The sequence below is a fragment of the Tursiops truncatus genome, chromosome 5 (genome assembly GCF_011762595.2).
Source record: "Tursiops truncatus isolate mTurTru1 chromosome 5, mTurTru1.mat.Y, whole genome shotgun sequence".
Lineage (NCBI taxonomy): Eukaryota > Metazoa > Chordata > Mammalia > Artiodactyla > Delphinidae > Tursiops > Tursiops truncatus.
The window spans coordinates 34,752,401-34,771,157 of NC_047038.1; positions in this window are offsets into that span (position 1 = coordinate 34,752,401).

The window sequence follows — 18,757 nt, forward strand, 5'->3', positions numbered from 1 at the left end:
CAGGTACTGGAATCCGCAGGAGATGCAGCCTTTGCTGGAGAGGCTCTTAGAGGTAGAGAAAGAGGAGGACAGGAATAACTTGGCTTCCCTCTTTACCATGCCCTCTGGTCTCCTACTGTAACTTCACCCTGCAGGAAGCCAGCTGACTGGGAGCCTGGGGGACACAACCTTCAGGGGTGAACCCTTCTAGGATACAGAGCAGAGCAAGGAAAGGAAGGCATAGGTAGCTGAAGGCAAACCAGCCTAGAACCTGGATACACATCACATACACATGATTAAATGCTTTAATCATTTATATTGTCTACCTGATCCCTGTCAATATTTCAGTGTGTCATGTCTTCATAGGGTGAGGAGGTATACCTTTCAGTTTCTCTTCAGAGAAATAGCCACTTTCCCACTTCTTTTTCTTTCTTATTTTAATGCAGTAGTATTGATGAAACCACTTTATTTGGTTTCTTACTTTAAACTGTGTTTTGACATGCCATGAGAAAACTTTCCCAAACCTTAAGAGTTATGGTAGGGTAAGAGCAATAACATGTACAATAATAATGACTACCATTTACTAAACACACACTATGTGTCAGGCTCTGTATTGTGTGGCTGAATATAACAACAATATTGCAAAGTAAGTATTATTTCCCTCATCTTATTGAAGAGAAACCTGAATCCCAGGTAGGTTAAGGCAATTTCCAAGGTCACAAGAGGCAGAACTGAATTCCAACTGAGGTCAGCAAAACTACTTTAGACACTGGTTATTTCCGTTATTTATTCTCTATCTCAGAGTAATCTTCTTGGTTTTCTTTCTGTAGAATTCTGGGTATATGGTTGTCCTGAACGCCTCATCACCACCTGCTTACTGCTCAGATGTCAGAGTGATGTGATTGCGTAGCACAACTCTTTGACTATATATAAAATAACAAATACACGGTTAGCAAAGAACCTTCCCTAATAAGGCCAAACACATGTGTATAAAGAACAGTTTGGCTGGAACATTTAGTTGAGGGAAATTTGGATTCCATTTCAGGATAAAATGATAGATTCCTTCCAACATGTATATTGTTACAGCACAGACATATATAGAGATACTGAGAAATATACAAAGCTTCCAAGAGAACATATTATTTTTGAGAACACAGAGAAGATTTAGGGGTGAAGAAGATCCCACACTGGGGTTATGATGTAGGGAAAATAATAATAACAGTTTTAGTTACCTCAGAAATTAGGTATATGATACTTCTGCTTCCCCCCTCTCCTCATTTATAATTTAAGTCGCTACCTAAGACGGCTACTTCAGCAAATACTAGAGTACCTGGCTTTTCAAAGCATATAAGTAAAATTCAATTCATATTAAAGGTTAAGTTTTGTTCCTTTTTACATTTGGTTTTTCTGCTGTGTTTCACATTGACGATGACTCCATTTCTTCTGAAACTCTTTACTCTCATGTTTTCAGACACGACCTGCTTTTGGCCCTCTTCCGTCTCGAGCATATTTGTCCAAATTCCTGAAGCGTCCTCTCTCATTCTGCTGGGAGGCAGTGCAGTGTAGTGTTTCCAAGCACAGGCTCTGGAGCCAGACCACCATGGACACGAATCTTGACTCTGCACTTACTAGCTCTCTGACCTTGGGCTGCTTACGAAACCTCCCCTTACTAGGCATTTGTGGTACCGGATATACATTGATTGAAAAGTTTGAGGGGAGGTACAAGACGGCAAAGTAGAAGGAACCTGAGCTCACCTCCTCTCACAAGCACACCAAAATCACAACTAACTGAACAACCATCAGTAAAAAAGACTGGAACCTACCAAAAAGATATTCTACATCCAAAGACACAATGAAGAAACCACAACAAGACAAATTACAAAATGGGAAAGCTTACAGGTAAAAGCAAACATTCAGTAAAGGTAGGAAATCATCCACACACCAATATGATATCAAAACCAGTAATCGTGAGAGGAGGAGAGTACAAATGCAGGATATTTTAAATGTATTTGAAATTAAGAGATCAGCAACTCAAAACAATCCTGTGTGTGTGTGTATACATATATATATAGAGAGAGAGAGTGCGCTATACCAAAACCTCATGGTAATCACAAACCAAAAATCTATAATAGATATACACACAAAAAAGGAAACGGAATCCAAGCACAACACTAAATACAGTCATCAAATCACAAGAGAACAAAAGAGGAAAGAAAAAAATAGTCCTCCAATACTAGCTAGGCACTTGTACTTTGAACATGCATGCTTCTTTCTGCTCAGATCCTGAGCAAGGTACTACACTGGCTACCCAGCCCTCCGACCAATTGGGTCAGAATTCAGAGAACCTGGAGCAGCCCCGACGTCCACAGGCTCACATAAGAATATGATGCCCTCTATAATAAGCATAATAGTAACTACCATTTAATTAAACATCTACTATTTGAGTCCTCTATTAGACCTTGGACATACATTTTCATTTGCTTAGGGAGACCATCTGAGGATAAAGTAACTCAAAGTTACACAAACCCGTGTGTGACCCATGTTCTTTCTATGGCAATGCTTATGAATAAGGGTCTGTCCACCTGGGTCTCCAGGTTAATGTGCTGGTTTCCTCCTTTGGGGGCTATAGCCCTATCCTGAATGTAGGCAGTCTTGACTGAGGCTCTGACACTCTGTATATGTCTAATTAGTCCCCTCCCTGCAACGGTTGAACCTGACTTGTGGACTCAGTCACTGGCTGGAGTCCTCTTCTTCAGCAATGGGTTTCTGGAAACAAGGCCATTCGCTGGTCACTGTCCAGGCCAGTACTTCTGACCCCACCCACCACAGAAGCTCTGGGGTGGAGTTAGTTCACTCAGCCTCATCTACTTTCAACATCTTCTCCATAATAAATGCTGATGAGAGATGTTTGGATGGTCACCTACTGGGGGCCAGCATTATATTAAGCACCTAAAATTTATTGTTGAACTTGAGTGGTACTCATCCACCCTGGACCCTCAGACTGCCTGTCATCCAAGCCCACATCAGATCATGGCCAAAAGCATGAAGAACTATTCCTCTGGTACGCTGACATAGTTGAAAAGGCCTTGTGCAAAGTTATACCAAGAAACAACAAATGTAAATATACACAGAGAGACTCTGGGTTCCTGCAGAATCATGGGTTGTTAGTCATCGTTCACATCATCACCGGGAAACTCACCCTACACAGGTTTGTAAAATTACATTGGTGGCCATAAGGAAGCTGGAAAAAGTAGTGATTGGTAGGGTTGAGAGGCACAATCAGTCTCAGGTGGGAGCAGTTCATCCTATAAGTGCTACACCATACATCAGTTCTTTACAATGTTCATGAAAATCACCTGGGGCTCTTGTTACAACGTGGATTCTAACTCAGTACATCTGAGATGGGGCTTGAGGCTCTGTGTTTCTAAAAGCTCCCCTAACATGCTGAAAACCACTCATTCCCAGACTACACTTTATATAGCAAGCCCATAGACCTCCTTGATATAAATTTAAAAAGGAAAAAATATAGTTGACTTACTTGGATATAAGTCATGCATGTAGGTGGCATTAGAACCTTCCAGCCAAGGCACATGATTTTACCATAAAAATAATCATTCACAGAGGAAAAAGAGCAAGCCAGCACTGAGTCTCAGAGCGTGAGGGAGATACAGCCAGGGATTGATGGGTCTGGAAACACATATAGAAATCAGGAGAGGGAAAGAATGGACAGCAGTCATAGAAATAGCAACAATGTTATTCAACTGAATAAATAATCTATGTTTGAAAAGCAGAGAAGAAGGTAACTTGGGATATTTGAAGTCAGGCCAAGTAATGCCAGACCCAGGACACTAGACTCACTGGCACAGAAAAGGCAAACTTTAAAGTCTTAACAACAAGCAACGAAAGAAATCACGGTAGGCAAACCAACGCCTTGAGGGTGAGCATAGGGCCACAAACGTCCAGAAAACAACCAGGTCGATTCCCAGAAATGAGAAGTGAACTTACCGGCTCATCTTCAGCTTCCAGAAGGAACTGAGCAAGGGAAGCCGAAGTGTCCTAGTCTCAGAGGAAATAACACGTCCAGCAAGGAATCCAGTAAGGGATAAAGTACGGGAGCTGGAAAACTCAGCAAAGGCTCAACTCTGCTACCCACGTAAAACCTGCCGTAAAGTTACTTCTCACTGAACCAATGAAAGGCCTGTATTCCTTCCTACTGGCGTGAGGCAGAAAAAACACTTGTGAGTTAAGTGGTTCTAGCTGTGAAAACTGGCAAATAGCATGAGGCATGAGGCATGCTGGTAGAGCCCTGAGTCTCAAAGTGAGGTCCCAGATCAGCAGTATCAGCATCACCTGGGAACCTGTTAGGAAATGTGAATTCTCAGCCCTGCTTGTTCCAAACCTTTCAATCAGAAACTGTGCTGGGTGGCGCCCTGCAGCCAGTGTTCCAACAAGCCCTCCAGATGATTCTGATGCAAGCTCAAGGCAGTAGAGTCTATTGAAAGCATGAAGAGATGAAGGCCAGGTGTGTCAAAGGACAGTCATAAGTAGGCTTGATAATGTTGCTTTTACACACCTAGTGAAGACTATAGCCTGTTTACAGGGAGAAGAAAACCCAGCAGAGATCATGTAAAATAATAATTAATAAAACATGCTCAGTGATCAACCACAACACAAAAGCAAAGTGGATGAATATAAATAGTAGTAAAAAATACAAGTGACAATTTAATAATGGACATCAACAATCTTTGCCTCAAGATTTTTTATTTCCCAACCACATAAATGTGTCTACTGGTGAAGGCACTATTAGGGATTTTCAGTAATCCATATGTCTCTTTCAAACATATTTCTCCAGCATTGTAAGGGAGACCACCTTAGGTAGGTAGCTCTTTGGCCAGGGTGGTCATGTAATATAAATATATTTAACTGAGTATCTAGAAAAATTGCTAAAAATCCTGAACCCAAAACATGTCTTCAGAAAGTCACACAGTACAATAAAAATGGAGATGGCAAAAAAAAATATTGAAAAGTCTAATTTTCATGTCTAAGCTGAATAAGAATCTAGATGCTTACCAGATTCTATACAAAATGTTCATACTTCCTTAATTTAAGCTTACAAAGAGGATTCTTAATGTCTAATTGGGAGTTTTCGGCTCTGTATAACAGAAATCCTCTTGGGATAGACCTATAGGGAAAGGGCATTTGTGTGTTTGTAAGTGAGCAAACCCAGAGCTAGCTTTCCTGTTCTTTGGAGTAGATCCCAGGTTTTTCCAGTGGTTCAGTGGGGCTATGTGGACCAGCTTCTCTCTGTCTGCTTGGCTGTCCACATTCAGATTCCATTCAGAGCTTCTCCCATTGTGGCAAGTTTGCTGCCTGCGGTAATCTGGGTTTTGTGCCTATTCACATGCCTTGGGATGGGGGATGTTCACAGGGTGTTGAGGAGAAGTCAGGGAGTGAAGAGAGAAGATACTGAATTCCTGAGAAGGGAATCCTCTCTCAGAACCCCTAGCTAGTCTCTCCTACTCTCTCATTGGTCCACAAGGCCTTAGTCTTTCCCATCCCTAAAAAGAGTGAAATTAGCATGGTTAATTTGCCTAATCTGCTTGGGGAGGGGGAGTGGGATACAGGAAAATAACTACTGCAGTGCCAAACTTCTTCATGTGTAATGATATAAACTTCTGAGGAAATGAGAGTATTTGGTTAGATAAAATATATTTTGTTGTTATGGGAATTACTTCATAATCAGGTGATTCAAGTTATGTGTTAGGAACTTTTTTGGAAGCCATGTAGGAGACATTTCCATTTAAATTATCATATTTATGTGGCTAAGATGAGCTGATCTTAATCTCTGAACTGCAGGAGAGATAGAAAATAAAAACACTAATCAATTACCATTCAATGTGTAACCAATAAAAATGGAGGCCAACTTTAAAAAAAGGCTGTACTAGTATTTACTGTATGAATATCTGTTCTATTATGGAAAAATGTACTGAAAGTAACTAATATACACATCCCTCTTTCCATCTGCCTCAACTAGAAGAGATATTTCTCACAATCAGTTAAATTAGAAGGCAAATAAAATTAGAATGGAGGGGAAAGCCAACTGAATTCTACTGAGGTATGTTCATATTCATATCACCAAAAACACAAGTATGCCTTAAGTTGCCTAGGAATTAATGTTTGAAAATGAAATACAAATGGTGCATCTTAGACTGACTTTAAGAACACCAGCAATATTATAAAGCCCTAGAAAAACTTCGTAGACCTTTAAACCCCTCCACGATGAATGCATCATCTTTCAAAGATAACTTGGATTTATAGATTAATTTTACAGGTCAATGAAGTTGTCTATATTTTTTACAGGATTGTCATTAATGAATGTGAGAAATGCAGCAGGAAGAACATATTTGATTTTCATAATCTTAGATATTCTCTTAAAAGTTAAAATTAAGTTGCATTGAACATTCTCATGCCACCAGAAAAGAAAATGGGTAGAAGAACTACAAATGAGGAGTAATGATGAATAATGCTATTTTATACCAAAAAAATATTCAACCAAGTCATGAAGGGATTGATGTTAGGTATAGTCATGTTTAATATCTACATTAATCACCTGGAAATGGGAGTAAACAATATGTTAACGAAATTTGCAGATGATACTAAATTGAAGGTACTGTTAACATGCGTAATGACAAAATGAATAAATGATTTCGAAAGAGTGTCTGTGAGCAAAATGACCTTTTACTTAAAACATCAGGTGAATACAATTGGTATAAGCATTTTTAAAAAGAGTCATTCTATGGAAGCAAGACATCCATGCTGTTCAGAAAGAATTTAACATTTGCTTACAGAATATTTGAATTTCGTTATAATGTAATGGAGTTAAAAACTAATACAGTATTTGAGGACTAGCTACGTTAAATTTTCACTTTATAATGAGAGGAAAACACTGTTTCTCTATAAAGTTCTGATGAGAATAATGTTTAAATATGAAAACAATTTGGTGTTTATCAGTGCAGGAAAATGGGATTAAACACATCTGAAATGAGATGGGCAATAAAAATGATTAAGAAGTTAGTCTGATGAACTTCTAAGAAAAGATTAATCTTGTCGTCTGCAAGCCCAAGAAAAGGAAACACAAGTGACAGACAGTGTGTAATAACTTTCTTCACTGAGGAATAGTACAGTAAAACCCCATTCACTCAAAGGGCTAGGCATTCCTTTGTGTAATCCAGATTAAGATTATCTGGTATTTCATTAAAACAACTACAATGAGATCTCTGACAGAATGGTAAATTAGCAGTTGTAGTAAGTTGTGCAACTATTTATTTTGTAATCGTTCCGTGTATTCCAGGACCATGTGAGTAAAGAAAGGTGATAAAATAAGAATCAGTTACAGGAGAAATAACTGCTGAAAGTCAAATAGTTGTCCATTAGCAGCCTTGACAATACTACCTTCTTAAGGAGAGCAGATGGAGTTTTCCTCCTTGGTTTTTAGGCATGGCTGCAAGGTCACTGCAACTGAAGTGATCTCTCTGGCTAAAGCCCAAAGGAAACAATAACATTTTGTTTTTCCCTTTCATTCTTCATAAAAACTCATATGCTTATTTTACTCAGTAACTGTTTCAAAAACTAATATCTTATTGGGGAAGTATTTATTTTTTGGTATGCCTTTGTTTTGTTTTAATCCTGGAACTATAGATATCAAATGATGTCAAGTGGTTGTACAAACAGGAGTCTAGTCCTCTGTATATAGGTTACTCACCTTTCTTAGAAAGAGTTCATTTTAACAACAACCAAAAACTGGGTTCTTATCCAATTTGCGAGCAATGAGGTTTTGACAGTTTATGTTTGGGTCAAAAGTAGGTGGTCAGTAAAAGCAACAGTTCCAACAAGTAGTTAAAGGGAATAGTTCTGCCACATTTATTCTTCATCACCCCCACCACCACCCTTTACCCTAGTTGATGTGCTCATGAGCTGTAGACAGACAAGGGGAAAGGATGTTAACTCTAGGGTAAAATGCAACTAAGTTGGGCCAGTTGTAGAGCACTGTATGTCTGGGTTCTGGAGCCGTGTTCATGTGTTTTAAACTATTTAGAAGGAAGAAAGGACAGTACTCTATTAAAACACTAGCTTAGAAGGATCCAGAAAATTGCTGAGTTACCATAAAACCTTTAGTTTTTGGGTTTTTTTTGATCCCTGGCCATGACAGTGAAAGCGCGAATTCTAACCACTAGACCACCAGGGAATTCTCAAACCTTTAGTATGTTATGGCTTCAGGGCTAAATTCAATGATTTGCAGGGCCCTTCATGATTTGTCTCCTCCAAATTGTTATAGTATCATCTTCTGCCACTCTTTCCCAACACACACACACCCTCTACAAATTATCCACATCAAAAAACTTGACATTCCCCAGACATGTATGTGCATGTTGTTCCCTCTAATTAGAATGGTATTCTTCCCTTTATCTGCCTGGAAAATTTCTGCGGATCCTTCTAGATGCAGTTCAAATGCCACCGGCCTTGGGGAGTCTTACAGTACCTTCCTTTCTACACCTTCCTGTTTACTCAGTCAGAATCGGTCATTTCTTTTTTTGTCCACATAACACTTACCTATGTCATCACACTGATAAAATAGCAACCACAGGCACCACAATTGCACGCTTCATTTATTAGGGACTTAACATGTGCCAGGCACTGTGGTAGTATTTTTGATGTCTTCTTGTCTCTTCAACAACACCTGAAGGTAGGTGTAATTCTCTCCATGAATAACTTGAGACCCAGAGAAGTTGAGGACTGTGTCCTAAGTCACAGGACAGTTGACAGAACCCCACTCACTCCCAAATCTGTACTTTTCATGTGATCGTCTTGCCTCTTCTACATGCCTCAGTGCTTACCCTTATAATTGTATTCAGTCACTTTTTCTTTGTGAGGACGCAGTACGTCATAATCTTTAAATAGCAGGCTTTGTAGCCATACTGTTTGTTTTTAAATCCTGGTTCTGACTCTTCTTAGTTGAGTAACCTTGAGTGATTGATTTATCACCTTCATGCCCCAGGTACATCATCTATAAAGTGAGGATAAGACAGCTCCTACCTCACAGGGTGGTTTGGAGGATTAAATGAGTTAATACATATAATAAATATAATAGCATCTGCCTGTTATAAGGAATCATACCTTGTTACAGTACCGCATACCTGTTAGCTATGATTATTGGTTTATACACTTCTCTTTTATATAGGTTGTGAACTCCTTAAAGGCAGGAATAATATCTCATTCATCTTTTCATATCCTCCACCTACCACAGTGTCTTGCAAATACCAGCAACTTGCAAGGTAGAAATACAAAAGGAGATTTACGTCAGTGGTGAGTAAGTGTGGCAGGGGGAGGGGTCAGAGGAGCAGCGGGGAGAGAGTCATATATATAACACCAATGCATGGTTGCTGTGAGTCACTTTTTCCTGACAGGGGGAATAAAAGAAAGAACCTGTCAGCCGTGGTGGACTCCAGCAATCCATAATTGCACTCCTCCAGCTGGGAGGCTACGATACAGGCTGCCGAGCCAATTTCCCTTTGCAAAAGGCACTGAACAGATAGCGAAAGCTCTCAAGAGCTAAGACGGCATGCTAAGGTGTCAGGAGCTGCTCACCGGCAGCTGCTACTGATCCCCTGTCTCCTTAGCCCAGAGCTGCCAATTCTACTTCTTCATGCTGTGTCTAGTCCTGCAATCCAGCATTTGCGCCCACTGTATACAATGGTAAAAAAATTCCGCGAGAGATGGATGTGCTTCGGTGATTAAGTGCTACAGCTCCCGACACTATTTTGTGCTCTGCTCTCCCGCTTGCTGTTGTTCTGACCCTTTCTATTCTGATATAGTCCCTAATTCCTGCCCACTTGTTCAGGATTTCAAACTGTCCTCCTCCTCAGTCCCTCCCAAAGGTCCTGTGTTCTTGGTTCCTTATGCCCCATTGTCTGTCCTCTTGCTTTGTGGCTGACTCCTGAACACATTGACACAGGATATTTATCCTTGTCTTGTTTCATGCTGGATGGAATTTCCCAGTCCTAATCCAGCAACACTGATGACCAGCCTCGCTGTAAGGAAGCAAATTCGCACCTATTCGCAAGTAATGGACCCTTTAGACCACAGGTCCCCAACCCACGGGGACCTATTAGGAACCCTATTAGGAACTTGGCCGCACAGGAGGTGAGTGGCAGGTGAGCTCTCGCCATTGCTCCCATTACCGCCTGAACCGTTCCCCCTACCCACCCATCAATGGAAAAATTGTCTTCCACTAAACCTGTCCCTGGTGCCAAAAAGGTTGGGGACCGCTGCTTCAGACACACACACACAAAAAACAAAACAAGCTGTATAGAATAATAGACAACAGTTAAGGTCATGGGAATCTGAATTGGACAGATCTGATTTAGAATCCTAGCTCTACCATGCCCTCCTCTATGACCTTAGGCAAAATACTGACCTATTTAAACCTCAGTTTTCTCATCTGTATAATGAGACACATAATGAATCTCACCTTGTAGGATTATTAAATTTGAAATCTAATTAATACATGTATAAGTTAGCATTAATATTGTTATTATTAAAAATAGATTCCCATATTACTGGTTCAGAGATGAACCATAGATGAATACAAAGCTCAAAAAATTAAAAATCATCATTATTATTAAAGTAACTTATTTTAGACATAGAAATCACCTTAAATATCCAATCATCTTCCTTACAGGATGAGGAAATTGTGAACTGGAGAGCAAGTTTCATAGTTCTGTCACTTCCACATTCCAAATGAAGATTTTTGGCCTGTATTTCATAATTGCAATTTTGAATGTCCTTATTCAATTTATTCACGTCTCCATTCATCCATCCACTATCCATCCATCCATCCATCCATCCATCCATCCATTCTTTAGGAAATGTTTACTAGAGCACCTGCTATGTGCCAGTCTCCTTCCTGAGAACTGGGAATTTACAATCATTGTCCTTAAGCTTCATGGTGCTTTCATTCTTCTTCCTTCTACTGCTTACTATTGATATATCGTTCTAAGCTTCTGTTTCTGCCATTAGAAAATGGTAGAATGCATTAATGTCTTTTCTGCATGTCAAGAGTAACCCTTTATAAAGATGTAAGCAGCAGCAAATTTTGAGGGAAGAAAATTCTCATTAATAGAATTGAATCTCACAGATAAATCACTTTCACCAAAACATCACTTAAAAACCCTTAGGTAAACATATACTTCATGTACATAGTGAACTCTCTTTTTCTTCCTTTTGTCTTCTCTTGCCTTTGGTGTCCTATCTCTCTCCTTTGGTGTAGTAAAGCACTACAGACCAGAACCTTGAGCAAATGTAGAAAACGGAAAAGTGTGTGTTTTAATAGACCATGGTTTAATAAACCATGCAACAGCAGTGGCTGTATTTTATACCATTATTGGACCCTTAGCACTTGGTAGGTGCCCAGTAAATGTATTGATAATAACAGTGAAGGTTCAATGAACAGTTAGAAGCTCTTCTGCAAAATGCTTAATTAATGACTATTATTAACAGCTGAAACGGTCAGCCTTTTGCATTTCACCTTTGCTTTTGTCTGGGACGAGTGTGCTTTGGTATTAGTCAGCAGGTAGGGTATGTACTGCCTGACTGGCATCTGATAGTAATCAATGCAATTAAAGAGGAGTTATCCCTTTCAGCATTTATACCCCAAAGTGTCCCATTTACAACAATGTTATGCTCACCCAGAAAGCTTTTTGACATCTTAAGAGCTGTAGCTATTTGGAAGCTGAAAATATTCAACGTAAAAAAGATGGGAACCTAGGGGGAAATTTTAACAATGTGGAGGCCATTCACAAAGGGACCTTGCAGTGTGGGAAAGATGGGAGCTGCCGGAGTGACTCCTGAGCAGTGTCTTGTTTGAGGCAGTTAGTTCTGGGTAATGAAAGCTTTCTCTTTTTCTCACAGGATCCAACTTATCTATGCCTTTTTTCGCTAAACAAACAAACAACCCACAGGTGCTCTTGGTCTTGCCAAGAAGAATCAATTTATGAATCAGATGTTCCTCCTTAAACCTCAGCAGAATATACAGGCACCTAGCTTTCCTTCTCTCTTCATACACTCCCAGCTTCATCTTCCCAGTAAATCCACCCAGTGTTTCAAGCCAAAGATTTTGGCTTCATCCTTGACTTTTTTCTTAGCATCCTCATGCACCACCTCATCAGGTCCTATTGTTCCTACCCTCAAAATATACAGGATCAGAGTTCTCACCACTGCTACTACCTTAGCCCATTTATCTGTATTAGTTCAATAGCTTCTGAACCGGTTTCCCTACTCTGTCCATGCCTCTTTCAGTCTGCTCTCAACAGAGCAGCCAGAGTGATTCTGCTAAAGGGGTTGTTAGTTCGCTTCATTCATGAGCTAAAAATCCATTAATTGTTTCCTATCTCTCTCTCATAGTCAATGCCCAATACTGAGTGGCCAATAGATCCCTATATCATATGGCCCGAGTTCCCACTGCGACCTCACTTTCTACCACTTCCTCTTGCTTTTCCTTCAACACATGCCAGGCCCACTACTGCTTTAGGAACTTCACACCTACTACACCTTCTACTTGGAGTCCTCTTCCCTCAATATCTGTCTGGCTCACTCTCTCACTTCCTTTGGGTCTTTACTCAAATATTATTGTCTCAGTGAGCTCTTCCCCAGTAATATTATCTAAACTGGCAATCCACCACGTGTACTTTCCATCTCCCTTCCTGTGCTTGGTTATTTCCTTCTTTGTATGTATCACTATCTAATATACTATGTATTATGCTTATTAGTTATCGTCTGACCCCCTGGTGAGAATGTAAAGGACTATGAGGTAGAATATTTGTCTGTTTTATTTATTGTTTTATTTCTAGTGCCCATAACTATACTTGAAACATAGAAGACACTCTACAAATATTTATCCAAGAATGGATGAATAACTTTATAGGAGGGGGTGTGGTAAGTTAATTTCACTGATATCTCATCCAGTTCATGGGCTCCTGGTATCACTATTGTGGCAGGTTGTGTTTTCCAACAATATCTTCTCTATCATATGTTCTTCTATAATTCAATCTTGCCACTCTTCCATCAAGAGGTAGAGGTAGGCTCATAGCTGTTTCAAATGTTAGGGTCTGGATAAAGCCAAGGGTCTGATGATAAAACCTTTTGTTAAAACCTCAGAAAGATTAACAGACATACTTCATAGACCCTTTCAAACAAATGAAAATCTTTCTAAGGACTTCAGGGCATGACTTTCTGTTAAAAATTAGGGCTCCTAAGAATCCTAAGGCCATTGTTCCAGAGTAGCCTGCCGAGGAGACTCTTGAGATCACAGATCCTTGGAATCAGAACTAGAGGGTTTGACTCTATGACATAAATCACAGCAAGATCCTTTCTGACCCACCTCCTAGAGAAATGGAAATAAAAACAAAAAATAAACAAATGGGACCTAATGAAACTTCAAAGCTTTTGCACAGCAAAGGAAACCATAAACAAGACAAAAAGACAACCCTCAGAATGGGAGAAAATATTTTCAAATGAGGCAACTGACAAAGGATTAATCTCCAAAATTTACAAACAGCTCATGCAGCTCAATAACAAAAAAACAAACAACCCAATCCAAATATGGGCAGAAGACCTAAATAGACTTTTCTCCAAAGAAGATATACAGACTGCCAACAAACACAGGAAAGAATGCTCAACATCATTAATCATTAGAGAAATGCAAATCAAAACTACAATGAGATATCATCTCACACCAGTCAGAATGGCCATCATCAAAAAATCTAGAAACAATAAATGCTGGAGAGGGTGTGGAGAAAAGGGAACGCTCTTGCACTGCTGGTGGGAATGTGAATTGGTACAGCTACTATGGAGAACAGTATGGACGTTCCTTAAAAAACTACAAAAAGAACTACCATATGACCCAGCAATCTCACTACTGGGCATATACCCTGAGAAGACCATAATTCAAAAAGAGTCATGTACCAAAACGTTCATTGCAGCTCTATTTACAATAGCCAGGAAATGGAAACAACCTAAGTGTCCATCATCAGATGAATGGATAAAGAAGATGTGGCACATATATACAATGGAATATTACTCAGCCATAAAAAGAAACGAAATTGAGCTATTTGTAATGAAGTGGATGGACCTAGAGTCTGTCATACAGAGTGAAGTAAGTCAGAAAGAGAAAGACAAATACCGTATGCTAACACATATATGTGGAATTTAAGAAAAAAAAATGTCATGAAGAACCTAGGGTTAAGACAGGAATAAAGACACAGACGTACTAGAGAATGGAAGGGTAAGCTGTGACAAAGTGAGAGAGTGGCATGGACATATATACACTACCAAATGTAAAATAGATAGCTAGTGGGAAGCAGCCGCATAGCACAGGGAGATCAGCTCAGTGCTTTGTGACCACCTAGAGGGGTGGGATAGGGAGGGTGGGAGAGAGGGAGATGCAAGAGGGAAGAGATATGGAAATATATGTATATGTATAACTGATTCACTTTGTTATAGAGCAGAAACTAACACACCATTGTAAAGCAATTATACTCCAATAAAGATGTTAAAGAATTAAAAAAAGAACTAGAGGGTTTATACTCTGGGAGTTCAAGGAATTATATCCAAGTGGCTTCATCCACAACAGGACACAATTTAGATAATGAGCTACTGTACTATAAGCTGATGCCATAATGAAGGTTTTGAGGAAAGAGATGAGCATATTTTGCATGTAGGGGGAATGTGAATTGATGTGGCTAGAATGCAGATGAGAGCAGATTGTATTTTCCTAAGATGACTGCAACAATATGTCCTGTCCCACATAATCATCTACAGTGAGGTCTTGGCACTCTCCTATCAAGAGATGGAGGCTAATTCTTCTCCCCTTTGGTCTGGGCAGGCTTATGATCACCTGCACTAATAAAGTATGGTGAAATGTTTGCTGTATGACTTCTAAGCCTGTGTCATAAAAGGCAATGCAGCTTCTGCTCTGGAGCTCTGGCCTGGAGCCCTGAACTTCCATGTAATGAGTCTGACTAACTTTTGGCTGCCATAATGTGCAGGAACCAAGCCACACGGGGAGGCTACACATGCATTCCCTACTCAGCACTCCTAGTCTTTGAGTCACCTCAGCCCAGGTGCTTGATGTGGAGTGAATGAGCCTTCTGATGATTCTGGTGCCCAGCTGCCGAGTCACTCCCAGGTTTAAGTCTTCCCAGACATAGTGAAGTAGAGGTGAGCCCCTGATTCTGTCTAAATTCCTGACCACAGAATCTGTGAGAAACATAAATTGGCTTTGGGATATGCTGTTATGCCATGATATTACCTGAAATAAATCTCTTTGCAGTGTGGCTTTGCAGTTCCTCCATCAATAAGTGGAGTCTATTTTCCATCTCTTAAACCTGGGCCAAGAATGAAACAGAAGTGAAGGTGTGCCTGTTCTAAGCCTTCGCCTGCCTTCCGCTCATGGAATCCTGCCTATGCATTAAGCTTGGGCTGGCCTGCTGGAAGATCAGTGACCAAGACTAGCTTACAGCAAATTGATCACGTGATCAATTGATCATGTAATCAATTTGCCCAGCCTAGATCACCAGAGCTACTTACTTGACCTAAAGTTAACCACAGGTGCATGAGTGACCTAGCTAAGACCAGAAAAACCACCCAGCTGACTTGTAGACTCATGAGAAATATAGGCTTATTGTTTTAAGCTGCTGAGAGGTTTTGTTTTGGTTTTTCTTTGGTTGGGCATGGTGGGGGGATGTGGGCAGGGTAGGAAAAATTGTTACACAGCAATAGCTAAACGGTACAAGAGGAGAAAGACCTTCCAGGTAACTGAGCTCATGCATATTTTTGAATGGGAAAAAGTATGGTTAGAATGTTGGAAATAAAGATTACTGTTTATCTGTGGTCAACAAATTATTCCCAGTCTTCTCATACCTATGCTTCCAAGCCCAGAGGCCAAGAGAACATGCAGGAGGGACTATTTCCTCTACATTATACATTAATGGGATAAAATAATTCTTCTTCTCATTCTGCCATGCTACTCCTTGCATCAAATCCAATGAACATACCTTGGCTGACTTTATACCAGCCCACTTCCTCTGTAGGATCAGACTTAACACATATAATGACATAAAGTGCTATATAAACAAACAGTGTTACCATGCTCCCAAGCCTAGAAAGAGAAAAAAAAGAAAGAATAACTTTTAAAGTGCAGCTAAAGAATTCAAATTTTCTCAAAGCCAAATTGGAATATGAAAAAAGATTTTAAAAAATTCTAAATTTAGGTGCAATGGTTTTCATGTGTTTAGAATCTGGCAAGCCAGCTTCTTCTCTGCCCTACTTTATAAAGGTTGCGTAGAAGAGGGAAAAAGAAGTTTTGTTTAGTTGCAGATGAACACTATGGTGCCCCCCCAATAATAATACATGAATGTATCATCCAAATATAAAAAAGTCGAATTAAATGTATGATTTTTAAGAGCAACTATTTTTAATTAAGATATATTGCTTTCCTTGAAAGACTAAACATGTACTTTTTTATATAGAAATAATCAATTTCCTAATGTCCTTTAGAAAGCACAACTTTCCATCCTTGGGATAAGAATGATGTAATGAGGAAAGTTAAATTTGTGAATTTTATGACATAATGAAAGTGAGAATAATGCAGTATAAGGGAAGTAATTTAATGAGAAAATGAACACTAAGAATTTGAAATGTGTGCTTTTATGTTTCTTTGGAGTGATATTTTAGTGGTACCTTTATAAGAATACAAGTAACCTGTGTTCAAATTGCCTTCCTTGTTGCTGCACACACTACAGCTGGTGAAGCCTATAGTCAGCTAAATCCCAACCCATCACTGGGCAAGGGCATGAGGTTTGGAAGGAATCTATAACCTAGTGTGGGTGACCGTGTTTTCTGGTTCTGTTTTCTAAGCCCATGCCTTCTGGAGGAGAAGATTAGGTTAGGAGTAGAAGGACATTGTTAGTTTTGTTGAATTAGTTTTGTTAAGTTCTGCTTTCCTTTAGAACATTCAGGAGAAGATACTTGGTCTGGGACTCAGAGTTAGATGACTGCTGCAGATATTTGTTTAAATCATGAAATAGGTGAGGTTGCCCTAAGAGGCAGCAGAATGTGAGAAGCCAATGGAACTCCAAGGAATTCCAGTGTTTTAAATGGATTGGAGGAGGAAGACCAAAAAGGAAGTGAGAATGTGACAAGGATGAATTTATCAAAGGAGGTAAGTACCAGAGAGACTGATAAGATGAGGTCTGAGACAAGTCCATAGGTTTTTAACAACTAGGACAGCATCACAAGGACATTAGCAGGGATAGTTCTGGTGGGATGGCAGGGGTGGTAGTCAATTTTCAGAGGTCTGAGACATGAATATTGTTGAGGAAAAATAGTCATGGGTGTAAAATAATGTTAGGAATGTTTGGGAAGGAAAAGGAAGAGTAAATATAGGGAGATAAAAATCAATAGTAAGAGAAAAAATGAGGGACCGTTGAAGAAGTGGAGAGTTGATAAACCAAGTTATTGGGACCCTTGTCCACTTTGTTCTTACTGAAAATATATCAATTTATCATTCATGGCCTCATCCAAAGAACTGACAGAAATGCCCATCAGAACAGGAACAAAAGGACTCCTGAAACACGCCATTGAAGTCTCTGCCCAGAGGTTCCCCATCACTGAAACATCTTTATATATCTTGTTTCAACACTATTTTTGCTCTGTGAAGTTTTCTGTGTCATCTGGGTGACCTATAGTACACTTATATTTATGTTTCCTTTGTCCTTCATTTAAATTACCCCATTCCATACTCTGGCCTTCTCCACAGTTATAGAGCTCCTTGGTATTCTGTGTTACTTTGCTCCCCACCCCCAAGCTTTATCCTTTAAACCAAGAATCATTCTACTTCCACTTTCCACATATGGTCTTGTCTTAACAGAAGTTCAGTTCTCTTCAGAGGGCTCATTTATTTCCTTAGTTTAAAATCTCAAGTTAACTAAGTTGACTTTATATAATGGACAAACATGAGGCTGCAAATTTTCCTTTTCACCCTATCCCTAGTATATTTTCCAGTGAATTATAAGTCACGTTTACCTCTAATAGTCATCTTGTTTTAGCTAACAAAGGCCACTGTACATACAGAGATTACATATACTTGGAAATGTTCCTCTCTCTTCCTGATTTCTTAGATTAGACTATCCCTTTTCTGTCTGTCTCTCTCTTGATTTTTAAAAACATTATCTGAATTCTCAGAGCTCTACCACTAGTAGATTAATTCTGATTTTTTGCCCTATTATAAAAATTAGTTATATTTCTGGCAGGCAGTGAAACATGGAACAGGAGAGACAAGAGGCAGGAACCCGAGAACAGGTTTGTAGTAAAGAGCCAATGTTTAACATTTCTCCACAGTCACCTGAGTCGGTGCTCTCCTGACCTCTGTACAAACTCTGTGGAAAAAAAATCTCTCTGAAACTGGTTTATCAAGTATAAGTCATCAAAAACTAAGCCTTGCCTAATCAGTTTTGAGCCCCTCTGTAACAGGAGCCTTAACTTCATGATTGCAACAACACAATTTAAAATTACTCTGCTTACCTCATTCCCAAAGTTGGCTTCTCCACAGTTTTCCATGGAAACATTCTAATTCAACTAAAGGATTGCCGTAAGATTATGTGACATCCTGGCTTGTTTGTTTCTTTGTGTTTTAATCAGTAAAGTTCATAGAGTTTTTTGTTGT